Source organism: Sminthopsis crassicaudata, chromosome 1 (genome assembly GCF_048593235.1).
Source record: "Sminthopsis crassicaudata isolate SCR6 chromosome 1, ASM4859323v1, whole genome shotgun sequence".
NCBI classification, from domain to species: Eukaryota; Metazoa; Chordata; class Mammalia; order Dasyuromorphia; family Dasyuridae; genus Sminthopsis; species Sminthopsis crassicaudata.
In genome coordinates, this window is record NC_133617.1 from 706,239,462 (window position 1) to 706,265,572 (window position 26,111).

At 37.3% G+C, this 26,111-nt stretch overlaps 1 protein-coding gene and 2 long non-coding RNA genes across 11 annotated transcripts in view; 2 read left to right on the top strand and 1 right to left on the bottom strand.

Moving 5' to 3' along the window:
• LOC141551846 (uncharacterized) overlaps positions 1-15,100 on the top strand; it is a 30,233-nt gene extending 15,133 nt beyond the window's left edge. Inside the window, exons 2-3 of the long non-coding RNA XR_012484983.1 lie at positions 5,228-5,328; positions 14,828-15,100. This is a non-coding gene — a long non-coding RNA (uncharacterized LOC141551846). The remainder of the gene's footprint in view (positions 1-5,227; positions 5,329-14,827) is intronic.
• Positions 1-15,891, bottom strand: part of SETD5 (SET domain containing 5) — a 70,268-nt gene extending 54,377 nt beyond the window's left edge. For all 9 annotated transcript variants that reach the window (XM_074283964.1, XM_074283968.1, XM_074283965.1 and 6 more), the window contains exon 1: positions 15,566-15,891. The gene's annotated coding sequence lies outside the window, so the exon portion shown is untranslated. The remainder of the gene's footprint in view (positions 1-15,565) is intronic.
• A 298-nt stretch (positions 15,892-16,189) lies between these two features.
• Positions 16,190-25,752, top strand: LOC141551848 (uncharacterized). The gene is made up of 2 exons (XR_012484984.1): positions 16,190-16,564; positions 17,585-25,752. It is a non-coding gene; the product is annotated as an uncharacterized LOC141551848 (long non-coding RNA).
• Positions 25,753-26,111: the final 359 nt, after the last annotated feature.

A 26,111-nucleotide genomic window follows, 5' to 3' on the forward strand; every position in this document is an offset into this window, starting at 1 on the left:
GAGTCGATACAATAATAGGTGCTGGTCTCCTGACCATGGCTTGCTGATCCTCGTGCTTGGAAAATTATGTGGCACATAGTAGGCACTGATTAGACATAAATAATCATTTAAAACATATTTCCATATTAGTCATGTTATGAAAGAAAATCAAAAGGGAAAAACCACAAGAAAAAGAAATTCAAAACAGTATGCTTCAATTCAACTTGAACTGAGTTATTCCTTAAAACTCAAAATGCTTTTTAGTCTACTAGTAGACTATTACTAATAATTTTATTAATTTATTTTTATTTATTTATTTATTATATTATTATTTATTATATTATTATATATATTATATAATTATATATATATTATTTATTATAATTTATTTATTAATATTAATAAATTAAATAATAATAGTAGACTATTATTAATCACACCCAGGTCCAGGAATAAACTTCTACAAAACACCAAAGGGAATGACCATTAATGACCACCAAAATATCTAAGTAAGATCCTTCAATAAGAAACTAATATACATCCATTAATTCAGTCTGAGCAGTAACTTTGGCAGACTCTTATGATTAAACTGGACAAAAACTTTAGAAAAGATGTCAAAAATGGAAACTGGAAATACATGAGCTCTAAATATCTGGGTATGAAAGAAAAAACAACAACTTCAAAGGGCATTTGAGTTCATGGCAAGTTCAGATGTTCCCTATAGCAAATCATCACTTTCTATACCTTCAATGGTGCTAGTAGTAGAGGGGAAAAAAGCAGTCACACTAATAATTTTGGTTTCTTAAACAGTTTAAGATGAAAGTTTTATACTGTCATCAAATTCTTCCAGCCTAGAAGATGAAGCTAAACAACTATTTTGCTATTTGCCAGAATAATTTTTCTAATACGTGGATCTGGTCAGGTGAATCCTTGGGTTCCAATTTTACATTTCTTCCTCGTAAATTTCATCTTGTTAGATTAGGCCCAATGTTGTAGCCAGTGGAGAATTTCATCCAATGTCAGTGATCTCTCACAGCTCTATAACATTTGTAAATTTGCTTAGAATTTTATTCATGTCTTTATCCAAGTGATAGACAGCAATGTTAAATGATATGAGTCATATAGATCCACACAAATCCCCCTTCCAAGCTGAAATCACTAAAGACTCCATTGTCACTGTGGTCTTGGAAGCTTAAGTAGGCCACTCAAAGAAGGAACTTCACATCTAAATCTCTTATGTGGAGATTTATAAATTACTTTTGCTTCCTGGGTCATCAATCCAGTACATGTTCAAAACCTTTTACACATGCAAAGTTAGAAACATAATAATAATAGCAGCAAACAATATTTAATTATAGGAGTTAGTGGGTTTTTTCCGCTATATTTCTAAAAAATTAGAATTATTACTTTAGCCCATTTGACAATTTTGAGATATCCCATTTTTTATTTTTATTTTTTTTTCATTTTCATAAGTAATTTTCTGTTGGGGAAAAACTTTATCAAGAAGTCTTAACCATTTGTGGGTGTAGAACAGCAAAGTATCCCAGATATTAGCTTTCAGTTTAGGTTTTACTAAAGTGTTCTTTATGTTTTCCCCAAATAGAAAAAAATTGTTAAATTCTCATAACCAAAACTCAGTTCCCAGGTCTTGCATATCCCTTTCACTTGAAAAAATGGCTTTGGATGAAGTAATTCCAAACAACTCTTGGAATGGGTAGTTTTTGTTTTTTTTTTTGGCTCAATTATTTGGGAAAGATGGAGGGAAATACCTGTGACTCATCAACTTTAGAGGTTTTTAAAAGGATGAAGTGCTGAAGAGTAAGGTGAGGGTGGGTTTGCTGTTCTTTTTTCTACCCAATAAGCCTATTTTTACAACTCTTATCTAGAGACAGATAGATAAGGATTTATTTTGGCTTCCTTTCACAAATAAAGTCCTTTGTAACAGTCAATTCATATCAGTATTTGAAATAGAAAAGGAAAAGTAGAAAGGGAGTCTAATTACAGATAAAGGCATTCTATGAGAAGAAGGCATGCAGAGTGGAGCTGAAGAGGCAAATTTCTAAGAGGGACCAATTTTCTTGATGTTATTTCCATAATGCTCAACGAAAAAGGAGACTGAACTTGGGTTGTTGGAATCTTTACAGAGACTCTGATTTTACAAAATTATATACCAAAGCTGCCTCATTAAGTTGATAAGGAAGAACCAGAATATAGAGTTATACTTGGTAATTAATCTGCCTCTCTCCCACACAAGCAATTGCAATGGAATTTCTGAGTTTCAAGGGACCTTAAAAATCAAGTCTATATGTTCTTGCAAACATTCTTAAACTTGCACTTTTACAAACAACAGCAGGTATCATGGCTCACTTTGTAAGATGTTTTGTCTCAATTTTCGTTTTCTCATTTATATATACCAGTATTTTCTTATGATTGTTTCAGATCATCAAAACATTAAAATATTTTATTTTTAAAATTGTGATATTTAAAAAAATTATAACAACATAAGATATCAAATAATTAGAAACTGAAAAAGGACCTCCTTTGAATTAACTCTGAAGTTTCTGTCTTCAGTTCTTTCCTTTCTCTTCTATTGTTTTAATTAAAATCACTATACTGAACTCATCTTCAAATCTGTTCCTTCACTAAATACTTCCTTCTTTCTGACAATCTCATCTATGAAATACAGGATCTCTCTTTTCATCAGGTTATGCCTTGATTTACATTTTTTAAACTTCCAAAAAGCAATCAATGTTTAATATTTTTAAATACAGTATTTTTTTCTGCATCTGATACTCAAAAATAGACTTGAGGATGTTTCCTGGTGAACACATTTGCTTCCTTGTCTCTTCAAACTTTCTGACATCACTCAGTTATCACTATAGACAAGGGTACAAGCATAGTGACTTAAAAAGCACCCTAAAACTTTGATCTTTTAGACACATCACGCTGAGAAAGACCACTGTGAATCACACACCATTAGGTATGTTCAATGATAACAGAAAAGTAAGAAGTCAATTTTGGGACACATGACTGATTATGTCTAATCTTTATTAAGCTGATTCTCCACATAGATGAACACACATGATATAGTATGTTACCAATGTAGATAGCAAAGCAGATGGATACTGGAAATGTATGAGCTCTAAATATCTGGGTATGAAAGAAAAGAACAACTTCAGAGGGTACTGCAAGATGTCACTGTCTGACATTAAAACTTTTTTCTTCCTGGAACCCATATGATTCTGACAATTTGATCTAGTTTAACCACCTCATTTTATAGTTGAGGTAAGTGTGGCTCAAAAACATGTACCAAGTATTGAGATTAAGACTCAAAAGAATGAGGAGAAATTTATTATTACTGTTTACATAAAGGTAGATGGATTTAAAAAACCCAAAGTTTAAAAAAAAAAAAGTATCATTAATTTTTCTTGGTTTTGATTAATGACCAAGACTCCTTTTTCATAAATGACCAACTTCTAGTAATTAATAACAAAAATAACATTTGTTTTTATTCAGGCACTTGCACCTCCATCTTGTTCATCTTTCCTTTTTCTTGATATAATTCAAATATATTCCTTAAATTTCCTTAAATTTATTTCCTTATTTCTTTAAATGAGGAAAATTGAAAATGCTATAACAAGCTCTCGTTAAAAATGTCACTGGATCTTTATTTGCTAATTTTGAGCTCCTCCTGCGGATTTTCCTGGAATAGAGATTTAGGGAGAAGAATAACTATGACAGCTAGCATTTATATAACACTTTAAAAGTCAGCAAGGCTGTTTACTACATTAGATCCTTACTACAACCCTGGAAGGTAGATAGAATTATTATCACTTTTATTTGACAGATGAGGAAACAAAGGCTGTAAAATGATAAATGACTGGGGCAAACAGCTTTAAAGCTCTCAAATTCCAAGTCCAACACTCTATCTACTCCCTCCCCAACTGCCCAAAGTAGCATACCATTTTAAATAGGTTACAACATTTTTCCTCCAATTTGACTTAATTAAAACATGTGCTCAGTATATAAGCAGTGCTACTTTTTCAGTGTGTAGCTGCATAATATTTCTTTTCATTTGAGGAAGAAAGTCTATATTTGGGCCAAAACACAAATTAAAATGGCTACCTAGAATTTGAACTTATGGAAATGCTAATGGGAGATCTCATTCATCTTCTATAATTTGCTGCTTAGAATTTAGCAATTTTAAAGATTTTTTTAAAATTTAAGATATTAAAATTTCAAAGGCATCTTAGAATCTGGATTTTATTGAAATATTTATATAATTTGTTAGATGAAGTTTTAAAAACCAGTCACAACAGATCAAATTTACCATAACTTCTTTTTCTTGTCAGTATTTACAATAACTAAAGAAACAATTAACCGTTGAAAAAAAACATGCTGTTGATATTATTCATCTTTCCAAAGAATCATAACTTTTGGCAATAGTGAACCGTTACTCAAGAAATATTTTATTTGTTTTTAACAAAGTCATTCCACTTAGTCAATTTAAGGGCTTAGATTCAAAAGTAACATCTTTTTTTCCTTTGGAGATAGAGGAATGGTTTTAAAATCATCTTTATAATACAATTTATGGCCTGAAAATGTTACCTTTTACAAATGAAAACTGTATTATGGGTCTGGGAACACTCATATATGCATGAGTAAGAATATATTTGGGATGGGTGACTGAAATCAAACTTTTTGAAATAGCGACAAATCAAATCCACACTGATGACAAGTTACTGGAATTACCATTGGAGAGGTATAGTGAAGAAAGTCCTTGATTTGAGTCAGAAGACATGGATTTTATCCTGCCTGAAATGCTTCCTAGCTGTGCAATGATAGGGTAAGCATAACCTGAAAGAGTTTAAATTTTTTCATTTACAAAATGGAAAAAATACTTTCACTACCTTATGGGATTATTGGGAGAGCATGGCAAACATTAAAAATATAACAAATTCACTGGTATCTAAGAAATGGAAATGAAACCTAAAGGGCTAGAAAGAGCATTCACTAACTTCATAACAGGAGATCCTAGAGTTAAGAAAATTTTGCAAATGAAAAGCTGCTAGAAGAGGGGGAAAAAATGTCAGGGAGTGTGTAATACTCTCAGCAAAAAATACCAAACCTGCTCGCTATGGAGATTACCTTAATCCTCGAGGCACACCCCCCTTTCACAGAAAGTTTTCAGTGGAGTTGGGTGGAAAATTTATAACAGGAATGCTTTTTGTTTTTGTTTTAATTTCAGTCAGAGAAAAAAAGTGAAGAACTTCACAAAGCTACAGAATTTTAGACTTTACAAAGACCAATTCTTACTTTTAAAAATGATAAAACTGCCAACTAGAAAAGGTAAGTGACTTTACTGAGGTCATATATACCCATTTCATAAAGTACTTATTTTATACTTCTATTTGTCTTTTAAAAAGACTGACTTTGATTCTGCAAGCATATTGTACTTTTCCTTAATAATTTTTAAAGATAAAAGCAGATACTTAATGGCAATTTTGATTTTCTCAAACTATACTGAAGCTGCTGCAGCCAATCCTCTCTCAGGTGACTCATAACTACATTTATTTATACATCTCTGCCTCAATACCCTCCTCCTAGCAATATTCTTTAGTGGTTTGGAGTTAATTACTGGAGAGAGTGAAAGTATTTGAGCCAGGTCAACTTGGGCTGACATCCCTTATAGCAAATTAGTCTTGGGACCAGCACTGTTTCCTCTTCACCAATAATTTTATGAACTATTAATATAGTAGGATAATCAGGTAAAATGTTTCTATGACTAATTTAATATAATTACATTAAAAAAAATGCTAGTACTTTTCCACCAACCAAACAAACAGAACAGATATATAAATTTGTAAACAGAAGTAAAAACCTTTAGATTCATCAATATTTTCTAGAAAGCTCTAAAACTAGCACTAATTCTATAGTTTTACCTCTACCAACAACTTTGAGGAAAAAAAAACACCTTTCAGGATCAGAATAAATAACAGAAAATAGTTTTCTACATTTATTTTAGATTGGCTATTTTTAAAAAAGCAGTTAAATGTTGTTCTTTAGGCTCTAATCATGAAATGAAAGCAAACAAACCAAAAACAATTAGACGACCACTGAACAATTCAGTGTAAAAATATTCCTTAAAATGATTATTCCTTTATTCTATTTGGTTGATTTAATGGCCTCAGATTCTACCCTGACACAATTAGACTTGAGAAACAAACTTAAATCGCCGTGCCCACACTTAAATCCTCACTTTTCCTTAAAGAAATCTTGAGTGAATTGTTGCTATAAAATAGAGAGGACAGGAAAGAGGACTACTTTAACTACTAATAGATCTTCTCAGGTTTTTTCTTGTTAGTAAAATCTTCATAGTTCCTAAGAAGGTTGAAATGATTATTACTAATTATATGTATATGCACACACCCACACATCCATGTATATGTCCTGTTAGCTATCTCAGAGCACAAACCAGTAGGGAAAGTTTTGGAAAAGACAAACTTTTTCAACAAAGGAGCCATAAAGCATAGTATAGAGCACTATTTCATTTAAATACAAGAATATTTAGGGAAGTAAAAACACAAAAAACAGATCACTGGGATGTACCTTATAAACGAAACAGGTCATAATAATTATTTAAATGCTGATATTAGCTTAACTACATCATTATTTCCAACAAGTAATTTTTGGATTGGGCAGATAGGGGGAGTACAAGGCCTGATGCCAAGAAGGCTCATCTTCCTGAGTTCAAATCTGGAACTCCTCTCCAGCTCATTTTACAGAAAAGGAAATTAAGGCAGACAGAAATTCAAGTGACTTGCCCAGGGTCATACAGCTAGTGTCTGAAGCCAGATTTGAACTCAGGTTGTCTTCTAGACTCTAGGCCCAGTGCTCTTTTTCACTTTACCATCCAGAATAGTTTAAGGATCATCCTATCTAGATGATATAGAATGGAGCACAAGAAATACAAAGTTATCATCTATGTGAAAGGCCTATGAATGAAACTACACTGAAATTCCTGCAGTAATATAACTGCATTTCCTTTACAAAATTATATGGAAAAAAAAAATGCTACCTCCCTTTTAATGATGGAAAAAATGAAGTGAGTTACTTAACTTACAGCAGTATATGGGAATATTAGAACCTCAGAACTTCATATTCTAGTCAAAATACAAATGCAGTTTTGTGATTAGCATTAATATAGTACTATTCTCCTAATTTCTCTACACATACACAGAAAATGTAAACATCACTACATGCAAGAGAGAATACCACAAAAAGGCTAAGCAATTTACTCACTACCACAACATAACATTAACAGCAGACACTCTCCTGTTCAGTCCATTAAGTCAGAATACCTTTATTTAACACATTTTTTTGCAGATAGCTACAGGTCCAGGATAATAAAACAAAAACAATAATTTCATTCACTTAACTCTGATAAAGCTTAGCTGGAAAGTAGAGAGACTGAATAACTTATTTTAAAACTTAATTTAATGGCATAAATTAAATTGTTATATAAGTGTACCTAAATTTACCCAAGTGTCAGATTCTTGGGGGGAAAAATGCATTTATTATACAAAAGTGAGTTAGGGAGGTTTACCATTTAAACAAACTTTATAGTTAAGTCATTTTACAAAAAGAATCCTTTAGAAAGATAAACAACACAAAAAACAGCCTTGCCATTACCAGATCTAAAACTATATTAAAAAGTGGTAGTCATTAAAACATTTGGTACTGGCTAAGATATACAGTAGAAGATAAATGAAATAGGTGAGGTACATAAGACATTAACCAATGACCATAGTAATCTAGTGTTTGATAAACCCAAAGACTTCACCTACCAGAATAAGAAGTCACTGTTTGTTAAAAATACTTGGAAAATAGTATGGCAAAAGTAGCACTGATCAACATTTCAAACCCTATACCAAGAAAAAGTTGAAATAGTTCATGATTTAGACATAAATGGTGATACTATAGGAAACCAAGGAAATCTGTGAAGAATTTATGGCCAAAGAATTAGAGAATATTATGAAATACAAAATGGATAATTAAGTATATTCAACTAAAAAGTTTTGGCACAAACAAAATCAAGCAGAAAGCTGGGAAACAATTTTTTACAGAGTGGCAGCAAAATGGCACAATGAATTTCTAGAACACTGACCCTGAAATCAGAAGGACCCGAGTTTAAAAACCTAACACATCTTAGCTGTGTAACCCTGGGCAAGTCAACAACTCCAATTGCTTGGCCAAAAAAACCCAAAACAAACAAACAAAAAAACAAAAACCAAAAAAACCACCAAATCCACAACCCAAAACAAAATTTACAGCCAGTTTCCGATAAAGGCCTCACTTAAAAAAAGATTAAAAGAGAGAGAACTGAGTAAAATTTGTAAGAGTAGAAATCATTCCCCAATTGATAATCAAAAGACATGAACAATTTTCAGATGAAGAAATTAAAACCTTTTTTAGTCATAAAAAATGGTCTTATTCATTAATGATTCGAGAAATGCAAATTAATACAATTCTGAAGTACCGTATAACCTCTCAGATTGGCTAAGATGACAGGAAAAGATAATGATAAATTTTGAAGGGGATACCCAAAGGGCTATCAAACCGTGCTTACCCTTTGATCCAGTAGTATCATTACTAGGTCTGTATCTCAAAGAAATCATAAAAAAGGGAAAAGGACTCACAAATACAAAAACATTTGTAGCAGTCCTTTTTGTATGGACAAGGAACTATGGATGCCCATCAGTTGGGAAATGACTGAATAAGTATGATACATGAAGGTAATTGAATATTGTTTTTTAAGAACTGATTAGCAGGCCGATGAAAAGACTTGCATGAACTAATGCTGAGTAAAGTAAGCAGAACTAAGAGAACATACAGTTACAAAATAATGTGATGATCAACTGAGATGGACTTTTTCTTCTCAACAATGAGATGATTCAAGGCAATTCCAATAGACTTGGTATAGAAAATGCCCTCTGCATCCCATAGAAAACTATGGAGATGGAATATAGATTCAAGTATAGTATTTTCAATTTTTGTTTATTTGTTATTTCCTTTCTCATGTTTTTTCCTTTTTTGGTCTGCTTCTTCTCAAACAACATGACAAATATAAAAACAAGCTTAAAAGAATTGCACATATTTAACCTATATAAGATTGCTTCTTGTCTTGGGGAGGGGAAAAGTAAGAGAGGAAGAAAAATTTGGAACATAAAATCTTACAGAAATGAATGTTGTTGAAAAATATCTTTATGTTGAAAAATAAAATACTATTGAAAATTTAAAAAGAAAGATAAGCAACAGTCTAACATCTATCTATAAGTTTAGATTTCTAATATATTAGGTTTTCTTAAAGCAAATATGCCCTTTTATTGCCTTCCATTAAAACAAAACCAAAAAACTTTAGGTCATGTTCAGCAGACTCCATGGGTCACAAATCTTAGGAATACCAAGGATAATTTAGGTATACCCTTGCTTAAAAAGTCTAGTAATGGACCAGATCTCTTCCAACCCCATGATTCTTTGTATTGTGATAAGCTGGATGCAACTATACTACTTTTAACTGAAGGCTAAGACCTAACAAGTCAAACAGGGCTGGACTTTACCTAAAAAAAATAAAAAATGGATGAGTAATCTTCTCTAGGAAAGCAGTGATGGAAGGTGAAACAATAACTAGTCTTCTCAGTGACTCAACACTGAAATGTTGGAAGATGTTCAGTTCGATGATTTAAAGTAAAACTGGAACCTAACAATATGTAACCTTTTCACAAAAGGAAACAAGTTAGCCTACATGTTCTGGTCCAAGCCCAACCAAAATAATGACATTGTATGTCTCTAAATTTCCCAGGAGTTTCATTTAGACACAGTATTTCTTTCCATTTCCTAATGAGAATTCAGGGGAGAGTTGCCATAGAACAACCATATTCAGTACTGATATATATTTAGTGGGAGTGAAAGGTGGGATTTGATTTGCTCAATTTGTAGCAGACTTTTAGTTTTAATTTTTTCCCTGGACAGAAAATTATCATCTTGCCACATGCTGCAAGACAATTTTGGGGTTAATAGTACACAGTTGGCACAAATTCAATGCTCAAGTAGGAAACTGCAAATGATTTCTTTAATTGTATGCCAAGCTGAATAATCTCCCAGGCAAAAGAACCTCCTCCTGCTGCCCCTCCTCCATCAGCATTGCCTCCCTGCTGTGCAAAGAGCCCTTTGTCCAGCCCTGCACTTATCTAGCTGTTTGGCCATATTGACAGGCCTACTGGAAGCATAATAAGGGAGTTAGTCTGACATCAGCAGCTGGCAGTTTGAAACAAAAATCCTCCTATTCTACTTTCAGCAAACCCTGCTGTAGTGGTTTTTGCTTCTTCTCGTGGTGTCTAAATCTCTTTCCTGTTTTATCTCAGTTTCTACACACAGCAGGCCAAAAGTTAGAGATACCCCACTATCTCCTAGTATGGAGGTGGAAGTGGAAGTGTTAGTAGAACTGATCAAAAATTGGACTCTCAGCTAAATCTAAAAGTCTTTTATAACTTTGTGCCTTGAAGTTTAGGCACAAATGACAACAGTTTGGGTACAATGTGTGTGATGAAAAGACCAAGGAATAGATTCCATTTATTTTACCAAAGCTCTTGCTCTCTTTGAATTTGATTGGGAGTGGGGGTGGCAAATTAGGCAAAAAGATTAGCTTTCGGGGTAACTAGATGGTACAATTGGGAGAGCTCCAGTCTTCAAGTCAGGAGGACCTGAGTTCAAATTTGACTTCAGACACTTAACACTTCCTAGCTATGTGATCCTGAGCAAATCCCTTAACCCCAATTATCTCTCTCTTACTCACATACACACAATTTTATTTTTTATTTTTTTCTGAGGCTGGGATTAAGTGACTTGCCCAGGGTCACACAACTAGGAAGTGTTAAGTGTCTGAGACCAGATTTGAAATCGGGTCCTCTTGAATTCAAGGCTGGTGCTCTATCCACTGCATCACTTAGCTGCCCCCCCCCAATTTTAAAAAACAACACCCTTTTAAAAAAATTAGTTTTAAGTATCTGGGAAACCAATAATTCAAGAAATCTTACTATGATCTAACATCACTGTATTCTCCCATGAGATGAAAGAACTCCTTACTTACATACCAAAGACAATGAATGAACTCTTAAGTCAAGCAGGTATTCTTAAAGCCAAACCAAAGAGGGAAAAACTGAGTGGACAAGATGAGATTACATATCCTCTTTTCAATGACTGACTGAAGTTTAGCTTCATCATATCTTATAAATACACCGAGAGAGGTGTAAAACTGAGTTTGTTGAAAATAATTTAGAGCTCTTGTCAGAAGCCTACATCTGGTTCAGAATATTAAAATAGTTTTTATAATAAAAGTGATTGGAAAAACTGTTTATAGGCAATAGTTGTAAACTGTCCTATACAAAGTATATACATTTTCTTTCCTCTCTAACATTAACCTCCCTGTGTCATGTAAGTCCCCTTAAAGGAAAAGAGAATAAAACTATGACTGATTTCAACATTAAATTAAGTTTGAAAGTCATTTTACCTCATGATATAGAATTCTCTCAACTGAAGAATGCCATCTAAACCTTCTAACATAAAAAATATATTTATAAGGGGCAATCATCTTCAAGTAATGGAGTGTTTCATTTTCTACTAAATTCCTAAAGGCAATAAGCTTTATTATGAAGTTTACATTTTTTAAAATCAAGTTTCAGAATCAAAGCCATTACTCAATGGCTACTAAAAAAAAAAATCTCTGCTAGAAGGATAAGTCTATCAATAAAGTTTCAGTTACTAACATCTAAAAATTACCATTAAAAAAAAAAATTAAACTGCTATAGGGAGACCTCCAGTATCAAATTAAGCAGAGAGCAACCAGACTTGAAGCCTAATTTATGGGGAAAATGTATTCTGTTCATGATCTTTCTACATCTTTCTTTCCAGTGACCTCTGATGGTCTATAATTTGTGACCTAATGTTTCATAAATTACTTCTAATGCAAATGGGATGAAAATGTGGAAACAGTATTCTCTGAGTATTACTTTGGTTATTTTTCACAGAGGCTACTTATTTCTCTAAAAGGAGTAGATTAGTTATAGCAACACGGAACTAACACTTTAACTGTCAATAGTGGATGTAAGATACATATATATGGCTATAAGTAAGTTTACTCTTTTAAACAGGATAATATATATATATATATATATATATATATGAAGAATAATATTTAAACTCATTTCTAAAACTCTTTTATCTTAGGTTATAGTGTGGTTCAAACAACAGGCCAATACAAGTGGAAAATCATATTTATTTGATGTCATCTTTTACATTTTTACAAAGTATTTTTTAAAGACAAGAGTTACAGTTTAAAGTACTAGAAGAATCTAAAAATATTCTTTTAAAAGTCTCTCATTAGTCTGCTTGGCCGATGGCTGGCAAAAACAATTCACATTTGTGAACAGCAAAAACTCATTTTCATTCATCTTGGTTTCCTGCCACAAACACTGGAGTCACCACCATACATCATAAGTACTCGTGGGACTGAAATACATTCACATAAATTTAAACCAAAAAAATTTTGATTATGACATCACTAACTTTAACCTGTGAAAGATTCAAATTTAGCTTTTGCTAATTGTTCTATGTAGTAGGTTGCAGTCCATTTGAATAGTAGTTCTCATCCAACTGTGCTCTCATACTTAGCAGACTGCTCTGTTAATAGGGAAAACTTTCTGAAGAGAAGCTGTGGGGGGAGGGGCATACGTTGCTCTGATTCAGTCTTCTTAGGTGTCTAGTACTAGACAGACACTTTCTGCATTTTCTTTCTGGTCTGCTCCAACCCTTCATAGATGGGTCCACGTATATCATGTTCAAGGACTGTATCATCCTTGTAATGTCAGAAGACTAATCATACCTAATGAGACAATTATAGTCAAAATTCTTCAGTAGACATGTTTATCTGTATTTTGTTAGTTTATGTAAATAATTTAGTAAAAAAAGTGTTTGGCATATTAATCAACTTGGAAAGAGATAATTTCTATTAGTTTATCCTCTTAAAATTCCAAAGTCTAGTTTAGTAATGTATTCTATACTCTGCAAACGGAAAAATCCCTCAATAGCATGGAATGTATTAATTCTATAGGGCAAAAATTTTATTCAATAAAGATAATACTGCCTAATTATTGGAAGGAAAGGACAAAACAGTAAGGAACAGATGTGGTTGTATGATTAACTGGAAGAACTGGAGGAAAATAATGTGTGTAGTTAGAAAAAAGGGCTGCATATATGTTTTTCCTGCCCCCCTTTTAAAAAAGAATTTCAGATTTTCCCTACTCTAGTTTCTCAGGGATTCAAAAAAAGAGCACAAATGAACTACTGGGGATTTTCAGTAACATTCTAAAATAATTCTTTATGGATACCAGAAAATTCATTCCCCCCCCCCATATAAACGGAAGTGATAAATGGCTAATTTTCCTACCTATATGGATTTTTTTTTTTTTTAAAAGAAAATCAGATTAATAATAAAAATTCCCAAGAAACCAAGGTTCCTTCTCAGGAAACCAGCCATCTCCTAAGTTCAGTTCCCTGAAGCCAACAGCATTAATGGACGCTGCACTGCTGTCCTTCCCTAGAGACAGCAGCCAGCACTACTCAAGCTTCTCACGTAGCAACCAGAGCTCCAGAGCCAGCAGCTGCTGCTGCCTTGTATACTCACCCCTGAGATCCAACCCAAAGGAACAACCCTTTTCTCTCCTCACCCCACCCCCACTCCTTACACACTTTCCTCCCCATCAGTGCTCCTTGCCAAGCTGACTGGAAAGATATTCTCAGAAATCATTCCAAGGTTTCATCTTTTACTTTTTATTAGAAAAATCAAGATTTACCCAAACCCAATTTTTAAAAGACAAAATGTGTTGGAATAAAACTGCCTTTCAGAGAAACATTTTCCCAAGCATGTTAAATCCTGTGTATTTGTTGCCCAAGTGCCATGTTCTACAAAAGGAAATCATAATTCATTCTTCTGCCCACAGTGACAGCCTGACTAAAGCTTAAACACTTCAATCACATAATGGGCCAGAACCCTAGAAGGCAGCTATTTTCTAAATAAAATTGGAACAGCTTTATTAAAAAAAAAATATTATTCCTGAATTCTCTAAGGCCTGTGAACACCAGCTATGAATCTACCACTACATACTACATTCTTAAAAGCTCAAATTTCACACCATTTTTTTTTTTTGGGGGGGGGGGGAAATCACCATTTAGCACTTTCCTTTTACTGACATGCAAACACTAATTATCACAAAATTTGGCAATTTATTGGAATCAAAATTCTCGCCAAAGACGCTTACCACTTAACTTGGCATCTGGGTTCTCAATCAATTGACAAATTTCTGAAATATTGACCCAACAAACAAGGATGGGGCTCTGGCGACAAAGAGTGAATGTGACCTTGCCCACAATTGTATATCATTAAAAACAACTTGTTTCACTTAAGCGCTGGAGAGAAATTGAGGGGGAAGCTGGGGAGACACCCAGCCCTGTGAACCCATTCCAAGTGAAAAAGGAAGAGCCGGACTAAAACACAGGCAACCCTCCAATGGGGCCCGGAGCTCTAGGCGAGAAACGAGTTATTAGCGAACACATTGCACAAGTAATATGAGAAAGCAGAAAATGCAGGTCAAACACGCACCCCCGCCCCAGACCCGCAGGGCTGGCTGCAGCAGCAGCATCTCCCCCCGGAGAGCGGGCGCTCAGAGGAGCGAAAAGAGATTAGCATACGAGGGGGTTTTCCCACAGTGAAACTTTCCCTCTCCTCTTACAGCCCTTCCGACTCGGACCTCTCCTACCACCGAGAACCACCCGTTTCACATCGTCTTCAAGAAGCAGGGGAAAAGAACTCCTAAATCACACATTATTCTGTCTTAAAAAAAAAACAAAACAAAAAGGAAAGAAAAGGGAAAACGTCCCTAAAATGATGACCCTCCACGCCCAAGGCAGGAAAAACGACACGAGCTGGCCGCGCTCCAGCCTGGAATCCTACAAAACCCCAGCCCAGGGCTCCCAGCTCGGAGATGCGAGGCGCAGGCCGCGGGAAGTCCAGGAATGTGCTGGGGGGGAGGGGTGGCGAGAGGGCCTGCAGGAGCCAGAGGCTTCCCTGTGGGAAAGGAAGCAGCCATCGGGAATGGGAGCACGCACACGGACGAGGGAAGGGCTCCGCGGTCGGGGCCGAGGGAGCACAGCGAGGCCCGCAGGGGCCGGCAACGGGGAGCGAGGTCCGGGCAAGCTCGGGGGACCCGGGGCCAGGGACCCGCGGACCCTCCCCGGGCGGGGAGTGGGGGAGGGGCGGAAAGGGTCCCGACCCGACTCAGGAGGCGTCTTAGGACTGGGGTGCGCTGTGGGGAGGAGTGCGGGGGTGGCGGGCGGCAATGGAAGGAAGCATCCTCCGAGGCTTCCTGCGACGCGCAGCTCAGGCCCCGGGCCCCGAGGAGGGCAGGCCCGAGGGATGGGGGAGGGGGATGGTGACCCCACGCGATGCAGACCTCTTCATCAGACCCCTTACCTGTATCCCTCCCAGGCGCGAGGCCCGGGCCCGGGCCCGGGCTGCGGTGTACGGCACTGCCGGGAAAGAGCAGGACTCGAGCTAGGCCCAGCGCGGCGCCGCGGTGTTTCCTGGCCGGGGATGGCCCGAGCCTGTGAGGTGGGGGTGGGGGTGGGGGCAGAAAGGCGGAGCGAACCGAGGGCGGGCGCGCGGGCGGGGAGGGGGGAAATAGGGGAGGGAGTGTGGGCGGACTGGCGGGGCGGCTGCTGTTTCTGCTGCTGCTGCTGCTACTGCGCGAGAGTCTATGAAAAAGCTGGCGGGCGGCGGCCGCCCCTCCCCCAGCGGTGGCGGCGGCGGCAGCAGCGACGGCGGCGACGGCGGCGGCGGCGGCGGCGGCAGCGGCAGCAGCTCACTCAGCCCGCTGCCCGAGCGGAAACGCCACTGACCGCACGGGGATCCCCGGCACTGGCGCCAGGGGCACCCGGGACACGCCCCCTCCCGCCGCGCCATTGGCCTCCACGCCCAGAGCTCCGCACTCATTGGTCTTAATACCGCCAATCAGGAGGAGCCGCTGGGGTCGACAGCAGAAGAGGCTGTGCGCGGGGGCACCGGCTCGTCATTAAGCCAGCTGCTAGGTAGGGGAGCGGAACTCTTCGGGGGGTTTAAGGTTGGTCGGCTGACGGGGGAAATGAGTGAAGCCATCAAAGGTGGAGGAAGTGGAAACTTTAGTGTTTCGCTTTACGGAAACCGAAAGGCTGGGGCTGTCCGCTGCGCCGGAGCGGGGTGGGGGGGGGGAAGAGAAGCTGAAGAGTGCAGATAAAGCAAGACCAGAGCTCTGCCATGGCTCCCGCAGCGGGAGGAGCTCTTCTGGCCCGCCTCCTTTCGCTGATTGGGCGCCTCGCCTCCCGCCGCGTGTGAAAACACAAATGGCGTTTGCTGGTTGGAGAGAAGCTCCTGTCAATTACGGCCTCGAGAGTACGCCGCTGCCTAGGCGATCGGACTGCCCCTTGGGCGGGGTAGGTAGGTCGGGGAGGGGGGAAGGGCGACCTAGAGGGAGATGAGAAGGTGCCTCCCGCTTCTCCCGCCCCGCTGCGGCCGGGAGGGGGAGGGCCTGGAGAGTGTGGGCCGGGACGGCGTCTCGGGCGTCTCCACCCTTTTCCGAAAGAGTTCGGTTACCCGCCGCCTGGGCGGTCGCGGGGTCTGATTGGATCTCGGAGATGGGAACTTACTCCGCTATTGGCTCCGACTTGAGCGAGCGAAACCACTGCGTTCGTCGGCGGGGGCCACGAGAGTCCCTCCTGCCCCGCGGCTCCCGCGGTGGTTGGGTCTTAGCCCAGCGCCGCAGTGTCTGGCTCGTCGCCCCTGCGCAACGTGGCAGGAAGAGGGCCGCAGGGGCGCTGGAAGGAGGGGGTTTTGTTGAAGACTCGTGGGTGGCGGCGGTCGCTGCCGCTGTGGAGCTGGGGGAGGAGGAAGGGGAGAGCTAACAGAGTGCGGGCTCCTCCTCCATTCAGGGGATCCCTCCGACCCTGAAATCCAAGCTTTTATTCGATGCCCGGAAGCCCAGATTCTCGGGCTCTGAAGTGTACACTTGGCTCCAAGGGCGTGAAAACCCCAGGTGGTGCAATGCGGTGGGGGCTGGGGGGAGGGCGCGGAGGGCCTAGTTCTGCTACGGGTCTTCCGGGGTGGCGTGGGAGGGGGCCGCACCCTCTCCCCGACCTCCTAGTGGGGAAGCGCCTCAGATGCACTTTTCCCGGCTCCTGGGGACGCTTAGAACCTATACGAAATTGTGGTCTCCATTTTTTTTTGTTTTTTTTGTTCCCTTTGTTACATAAGTACGTGCGCATTAACGCGGGAGGGGGCAAGGAACGGCCCACGGGGTTTCTATGAGTTAAACACGCATAAGTTATAAAACTAACTCCACAATTCCTGGGGTGGAGCAGGTCCGTGTGAAAAGTGAAGCACGGAGACTTGTTTGACTTGCACTAAATGCCCCTTCCCCTCTAAATGCTTAGTTTTGTACCGTAGCTTCATTTTCCCCAGGTTTTCAGGGAACAAAGGCTTCTGAAGGATGGAGGAAGAGAACCACAAGGGACATTCCCTGGGTCCAGCTAATTACCGCATTCTCCCGAGTCACCTCGGTATCCACCCATCCCCCCGGGTACGTCCCACACTGCCACCTCCCTAAAACTAGAATGCACTTGTATTCCCTGGCACTTGCCTGACGGGCACACCTTAAGACACCATTTTGAAAACCTAGTTTAGCCTCCCCATCTCTACCAGGTGACCGAATAGCCACCCTAGCCTCCTTTCTGTACATTAGGACAGAGAAAGTACCACAAAGCTTCCTACAGGACCTAAATTTACTAATCATTACTGTGGTTTCTGGACCTGTGCAACTGCTAACATAATGCTAGTATAATTTTCAGAAGCCTAAAATGGCTTCCCGCTGTCAGTTGTTTTAGAACAGATTTCCTTAAGGCCTGAAGAAGCAATATGTGAAGTGCAGAGTGGCTAGAAGACCAGGGTTGGACTAAAATCCAATCTAGCTAGCTGTCCTCATGACATATCACTTGATTTCTCAGTTCCCTATATCACTTAGACTATAAATTACAAATGATTAACTTATCTTGCATGGATAGAACTAGTTTTCACTCCAGGAGTTCACCCTCATCTTTGAAGCCTTGGTGGACCTACATCCTCCCCCATTTTCGATTATTTTTGATGCTAACTTTATTACCATGTGTTCAACTGATTTTCCAAGTCTTTTTTTTAGATTGAGCTTTCCAAGTGTGGCCTTGCCTTGACATTTAGCAAGTCCTGTTCCCAAAATAGTCCTTCCTTCCCTAAAGTTTCCTAGATTGGATAGAAGATATATTTCAAAAACAAAATTTTCAGCAAAACAAAAAATGATTAACATGATTTGTGACTGGACATAAAAATCAAAGAACATTGATTTACTAAGGTGGGCTTTTGTAAATAATGTAATATATATTACCCTTTTCATTTTTGAAATAAAACTTTTGTGTCAACTTTGGAAAAAATTAACAAGTGTCCTTGGAATTATATCTTCCTTCAAGAAACACACAGCCCTACCTACAATAAGTCTTTGTTCAGTGTGAGTAGAAAAATGTATTATGGACTCCTACCTTAAGTTTTTGGTTAAAAGCTATGGAAATTCCTGTATTTCTTATGTAAGTGAATTCCCCCCCTCCTTTTTTTTTTTTTTTTTAAACTCCTGTTAATTTTGATTAAAATTTCATTTCAAATCCTAAGAATCTGAAAATTATGAGATGACATAATAGGATCTTTATAGGTTGCCATTTGTTTTGTCCAAAGGCATTTGTAAGTGGAATATATTAAGATGGTCTAGACAACTCACAGATTTCAACTGAAAACTGATCTAAATTGGGTTGTGTGATTGCTTTACCTTTTTGCATTTTATTTTGCATATAGGCATGTTCAGTAGCAATTTGATGTTAACTAATTTAATTTCAAGTGAATATACCCAAGTAGGTAGTGCTTATGGTATTCCCTGTTTATCTTCACTAGTGAAGAATAGCACTACAAAAATCTACAGCTAAATCAGGCTATTTATGGAGTAGGCTTAGGTTAAGCTTATTGTTCTGTTAGCAGTAATGGAAAAAAACCACAGCTGTCCTTTTCACTCTTTAGTGTTCCCAAAGTACTAAATTTGAGATTCACTTTTTTTTATTAGGTCTTTACAAAAATTAAATCCACTATCTCTAGGTTTTTGTATATCTGTAGCTGCAGAGAAGTCCATAGGTCCATCAGAATTAGTCCTACCTGTACAGTCCAAGCAGACCACCTTATCCCAGCCTGTCCAAAGAAGCAAGTAAGCAGCATCTACATCTCATTTCCCAGAACATCTGCACTTAGGTAACCACAGGGTCTTACAGATCTCTATTTCTTAATTAACCCTTTATGTTTCTGCCCCAACTCCACCTAACAGTACTGACCCTGGTTCTCTTCAGTGTATCATTATGCAGACACTTTCCCACAGCCTCTTTTCAGTGGACAATGTGGTTTTGGGTGTGATCTTAAGTGGTCCTTTCAGTAATCTTTAGTTTCTTCTATCTCCTTAGTATTTGCACTTTTTCCTTAGTTGGCAGGGTGAGGGGGAGCTGTGGTTCATTACAAGAAAGAACTTTGGGATTTTAATTCAAAGGGCATAGGTTTACATTCTGGCTTTAATCCTTGTTCCAAGTCTTTGGACCTCTCTGCACCTCATGCTTATCTTTAAATGATAAAAGAGTTGAAGTAGATGATCTCTGAGGTTCCTTTCAGCTTTAAATCTTATTCTGTGATCTCAAAGTCCTGAGGCTAAAATCACTTATTTCTTTAAAAAAAAAAAAAAAAAAAAAAAAATTTAAATCCCTTTCCAAAGCAGCTTTCTAATAGAGATGAAGCCTGAATAAAATCAGATTGTAATGCAAATTAGAAAGTTTTGATCAGATAATTATGTCCCTTCCAAACCTATAATTTTATTAATAGAGAATATTTGGTATTACAATTACATGTTGGCTATCAAGCTGAAAGGGAAATTATTCAGAAATTCTCTGGAATCAGCTATGGGTTAGACTTAGGTAGGGTTCTTTCTGGTTAGTTGTAGGTGTTGTACCATGATCACCATATAACTGGTTACAGTCCCTCAATCAGAAAGTCAGACCACAAAAATACTGGGTTCTAGTGACTTGTTGCCAACCTGAATTCTAGAAGAATCTAAATAGCACTTAATAGGGGAATCCAGAAAGCAAGTTGGTGTGAAGCTAAGATGGAGTTTGCCTTTAAACATATAGTAAGAGTATGTGGGTTCCATAACTAAAAATGTTCAGCAATAAATTATAAATTAGAAACTGGAGCTTGGGAGGAGTCATTTGTGCTTTCTGAAAGCTGAATATTGGCAAACTGCAAGCCTAGTAACTCAGTAAGAAGTGACATCTTTGGGGAAGAATTTTAAGTTAGTGGCATTTCTCCTAGTATGTATTATAAAATTAAACTAGATGAAATTTCTTAATGTAAAGTTTTCTATACTTTGTTCTTTGCTATATGCCTACTATAATATTCAAATGTATGTAGTGTTTCATATGGCTGCCTTTTACAACTCAGCTCAAATGCCATTTTTCTCCAATCCATTCTCTCCAGCCTACCCTTCTTGCAAGTGCCCTTGAAAAAACTTAAGATTGTTTCTTCCCATAGAAATTCCTTGATGGCAAGTTTTTTGTTAAGATCCCAATACCTTACCGGTGCTTAGAAATTTACTAGGCATTTTGTCCTTGTTTATAGTTATCAAAATACATCCACATAAGAAAACTGAAGCTCATAGGCTATTTGCCTATGGCTTACAGCTAGGCAATGCATAGAGGCAAAATTTTAACTTGGAACTTTTGATCCAGTACTCACTCCATTCCATTACCATGTATTAAAGTTACAATGGAGAGCTCAAAAAATGTCAAATTTTCATAACTTGGGGCATGTTTTTTTCTCGTTAAGATACTTTGTAGAGTACTGAAAATATTTTCAAAATGATTGCAATTTAATTTCTACATTAAATTCAGAGGCTTCAAGATTACTCTGAAGTTCCTATCTCAAAAGGTAGTGAAACTTTAGAAACTTTGAAGGTTCCCAGGAAACTCCAGCCTGCCCAATATTGGCAATTTATCTTATACAGTAGTATTATTGTGAAGATTCTAAACTGATAGTTAAAATAATACTGAAATTCTGTTGGTGATTGGAGTCAGTGAAGATAAAGGAACATTTATATAATTTAAAAATTAGGACCAAGATTTCAGGGCTACACTCTTTATTCTACTGTAGTAACTAGAGCTTAAGACTCAAGATAAAATTCAAACCCCCTTCTTTTGCAGATGGGGAAATTGAGATCCAGAAAGGCCAAGTCACAGGAGGATTGATAGTACTGGGAATTAAGATAGCTAATATGAAAGATTGTGGTTATACATATATATATATCTGCAAATTATACATTCTGGTGGTGAGAGTGAGGAAGAGTTGAAATTAAAGATGGTTCACATTTTTTTTTCCCCCAGACCAAATTTGACAAGAAATGTCAGAATCGTAGACTTATAGTCACTGTGGATTAATAGCTAAGTGAATTCTTTTGGGGATGGAGCTGGATTGGGGGGGGAGGAGCTACAACTCATTTCTCCTGTCCTTTAAAAATTTTTTTTCTCCTTAAGAGGGAGCAATTCAATCAGAAAGAAAAAAGTAACCCTAAAAAAAGTCCTAATTTAGACAGTACAATTGGTGTGAAAATGATGTAGACTAGATTGGCAAAGTCATGGGCTTAAATTCATTCTAAACTTTGCCATGCTCCTCAAGCAGAGTCACTACATAATCTATAAACCTGCTCTTGACCAACTTGATTTGTAAGTATGCCATCTTAATTCCTAGGGGATTACCTGTTGATCCATTTCTTGGACATAAACTCTCCCAGCACATGTATGGAGAGGTGAGTGCTCAAACCCCTTGAGTTTGCAAAGTCACCCATAGAGTGACTCAGACTCTCAAGAATGTCTCTCTTTTCAACCAGTTAAAATGCTCAAAAATCCCATAACCTAGATCTGGGAGTGGAGGCAACAAGTAGCAGCTTGCTTTTCTCTAGAATCTTGGAAACAAGGCGAATTGTTGAAACCTCACTTACCCAAGTCAGGAAGTTTATTATGAAGGAAAAGATGTAAAAAAGCAAGCCATTTTGGTGGCTGCACCATCAAAAATTATATGAAAATATAGACGCTCCCTTCAGACTACTGGATGACAGCCAAGCCCTGAAGGAAGACCCTAAAATTTGAGGCTTAAGAACAAGAAAAATCCTCCAATAAATCTCATTTGTTTAATTGTAATGTGCTGCAAAATTACTCATTTAGTCACAATTTGCTAATAAGGAAAACTTCAGAAAATGAGTGCAAGAAATTGCTTTATATATTCCTGCACCTAAAACTATTTTCATCAGTTGTTAAGACTGAGAGAACATGGTCTGTACATTTTTAAATTAAATTATTGCTTTAAGAAACTCTTGACCTGAAAAGGAATCTCCTTCCTTCCCCTTTTTTGGTTCTCTTCATTCTTTCCTGACCTCTCCATAGTAACACTGCTGACCTCATTTTGTATCTTGGAAACTACTTCCTTTTTTTTTTTTTCCCCACCCCACTCCTGACCAGGTATTTAAGGCAATCATTGATCTTTTTTGCTTTCTCTTTGTGAAGTTATTCTTTCTCCTAGCTTTAGCAACCCCCCTTTTAAAAAATCTCCAGCATTCTTTAGGACATAACTTGGATGCTGCTAGTTACCCAAAAAGGCCAAAAGCATCTTTATTCCTCAATAGTCTTAACTCATTTAAATCAGTTGATACTACCATTTGTCCTGTCATCTAGACTTGAAACTTTGTATCCTCATCAACTCAGGCTTTCTCCTCCTCCTCTCCAAATTCTGTTGCCTTTTGAAATGTATCTTACACAAATATGTTCCTTTTCCATTCTATTCTGAGTTCCCTGGTTTTAAGTTCTAATTCATCATGCAACACTGTTCCTTGAACAATTTATCCTGTGGTCTCTGGGCCTTTTAAGAATATTCTTTTGTATACTAAACACACCAAATTCTGAATTATTGGGGGGAAGAGAAGAGGGAAATAATGTCCCATTTAAACTCTAAAAGACGAAGTGATAGTAATAGACAAAGGGAAATAATTGTTCTACACATCCAGTAGATTAGGAGCCGATATCTTCAGGTACTTCATTTAAGAAGCATTAGTAGAAATATTCATTGTTATCCTGGAAAACAACTCATATGTACAAGTCTAAGGAAAATAGATTCCTGCTGAACATAAGGATTGCCTTGTCTTTCAGTTTATTCAAGAAGAAACAGTATTCCAAGAACTCTATTCAAGACACTATGTATCATTGGTATCAAATGTGAGAGGGAAAGAATTTGAAACTAAAAATCTTAAAAATGAATGTTAAAAAGAGGTTTTTACCTGTATTTGGGTAATATTTTAACAAAGTAAAAATATCTTGGAAAAACTGCCACAATAATAAACTTCTTGTCACTAAAATGTGTTGTTGTTTTTTTTAATATACAAATAACTTCAAAAAGCTAAAGCATGTTGGAAAGGCAACCGTTGCTTGTGTTGGGAGAGAGGTGTGTGCATGCACACATGCTTGTGCACAAAATTTCTGTGCAGTTCAAATCAATTGAAAGAACTGCAGCTATTTAACCTGGAGAAAAGACAAGGGGAGTATGAAAGGTGTCTTTTAAAGTATCTTGATGGGCTGTCACCACGCGGATTATTAGATTTGTTGGCTTGGTCCCAGAGGGCAGAACTAGCAGACAGGCAGGAGGTCCTATCAGTGGAAATAAAAATATCCAGATAATTACTGATTCTAAAGTGCAACGGGCTGTGTCAAAAAAGCAACGAATTTATCACTGTGAATCAACTAGAAAACTGATATGGAAATACAGTGATCCAGGGCAATGCCAAAAAGTTATAATGCTAAATGTAGATTGAAGCCTACTTTTTAAAAAATCTTTCTCTTGCAACATGGTTAATATATGGAAGCATTCTGCATCATTGCACACATACTCTATTGAATTACTTATCTTAAGGAATAGGGGAGGGAGAAAAAGGGAATTCAAAATTTAAAGGAAAAAGGAAAAAAACTAACAAAAATAATGAGATACTGCAATTCTGAACTAGCTCAATGCTAACAAGTTCCAGGTGTTTTTCTGTCTCAGTCTATTCAAGGACTGGTTCTGTCAGTCCATCAAAAATGAGTTATACATACACACATATACACAAGAACCACCATAGAAATGTCAAGAACAGAACTAAATGTTACAAAAGATAACCAAAATTAGTATTTAAAAAACTATGGGAAAGCATTTCCTTACTCCTGGCAAAGGGAAAAAGGGATGGATTACAGGTATACAGCACTGCATACAATTCAGGCATTAATTTAGCTACTGTTTTTCTTTTTCCGTCAAAAATTGGCTCTCAGGAATGACACATTGGAAAATAAATCATGTAGAAATGAGAATAAAACTTATTTGGTCTCAAGATACTTATTAGCTGCAAAAGTCATTTAATCCTGTTTTCCTCTATTTTTTCATTTGTAAAATGAACTGGAGAAGGAAATGGCAAACCCACTTTAGTGAGGCTATTTGACAAAGAAACTTAGAAGAGAATAGCAAGAATATGTTATCTTTGTGTCTTATATTGCCTATTTTTAGTCAGTTTAGAGCATGAAAGCACCTTGTAAATAATGAACTCATGATGTGATCCATAATAGGTAATGAAAAGAATTCTTAAAATATTGGAGATCCTCCCATCTATTCCCATACAAAACAATGTGAACTCCAACTAACGTCAACAAAAATTACCTCACAATTAAAACTCACATTTAAGATAAGGCCAAATATAATTTGATTTTATATTGTGAGATCTTGGGAAGGAAGAATGAGAATATAAGTCTCAGATGAATTACATATCACATTTCTATTAAAATTGTAATTATTTCATTGTACTGAATATTAAAAGTGAGGTCAAAACTATTTACAGAAATTTTTTCAGTAATGGTTTATATAAAAAGATTAGACTAATAAAGGATAAAATATATATTTGTACACAAGCTCAACCAATATAAGCAAAAATATATGTTGCTTGAACTTTTGTGGCTGGTACTTTATACTAAACTCAGAACTTTGGGCTAGGGCTCTGATAACTAAAATCTAATACAGGGTGGCTTAATATTTTGAAAAGCATTATGCTTAATTTCAAGTGAAAGTAAGCAAGTTAAGAATCAGCCATATGGTTAACATGGATTGTCTAAAATGAAGAAATGCTATTTTCTCCTTGTAAATGTGACATCAAAAAGGTAAATAAAACTTTATTATGGTAACATGGCATAAAAAGATTAATTTGAATACATCTGGGAACTGGGGGGAAATGATTGAACATAAATTAACTTATACCAACTCTGACCAATTACATGGTTTGTGGGAAGGATTCACTCTCATCTGCTTTGAGTGGGAGGTATTCAATTGTACAGACTTGTGTAGTATGCAGTGAGAAATACATGCCAACAAAAATACTGCTTATTATGAAGAAAAGGCAACCAAAGAACCCCCAAATTATATATATTATAACGTTCTTCCTTTAAAGTGATCAAAAATGCTTTCCAGTGTCAAATAGAGCCTGACAAAGTGACATATCTGCCCCATCAACTTTGGTATCTGTACAACTCAAATACAATTTAAGTTATATTTAAAAATAAAATTAGTTTCATGTAATTTGACCTGGTTCCATGACTTATGTTAAAATGCATTTTGTTATAAAACTTAAATGGTTTAGCACAAGTTAATCACCACCTTAAAAAAAAAAAAAAAAAAAATTACTCAGGCAAATAGCATAGTATATTATACTTCATTTTGTAAGGCAGATGGCAAATTCCCTCAATGCCTGTGACTTCTTCATTCTTCTTGCTCCAGGGTAGTAATGTGCATACTGTCTAAAAGTGAACTAATGTTGAGGTAACAA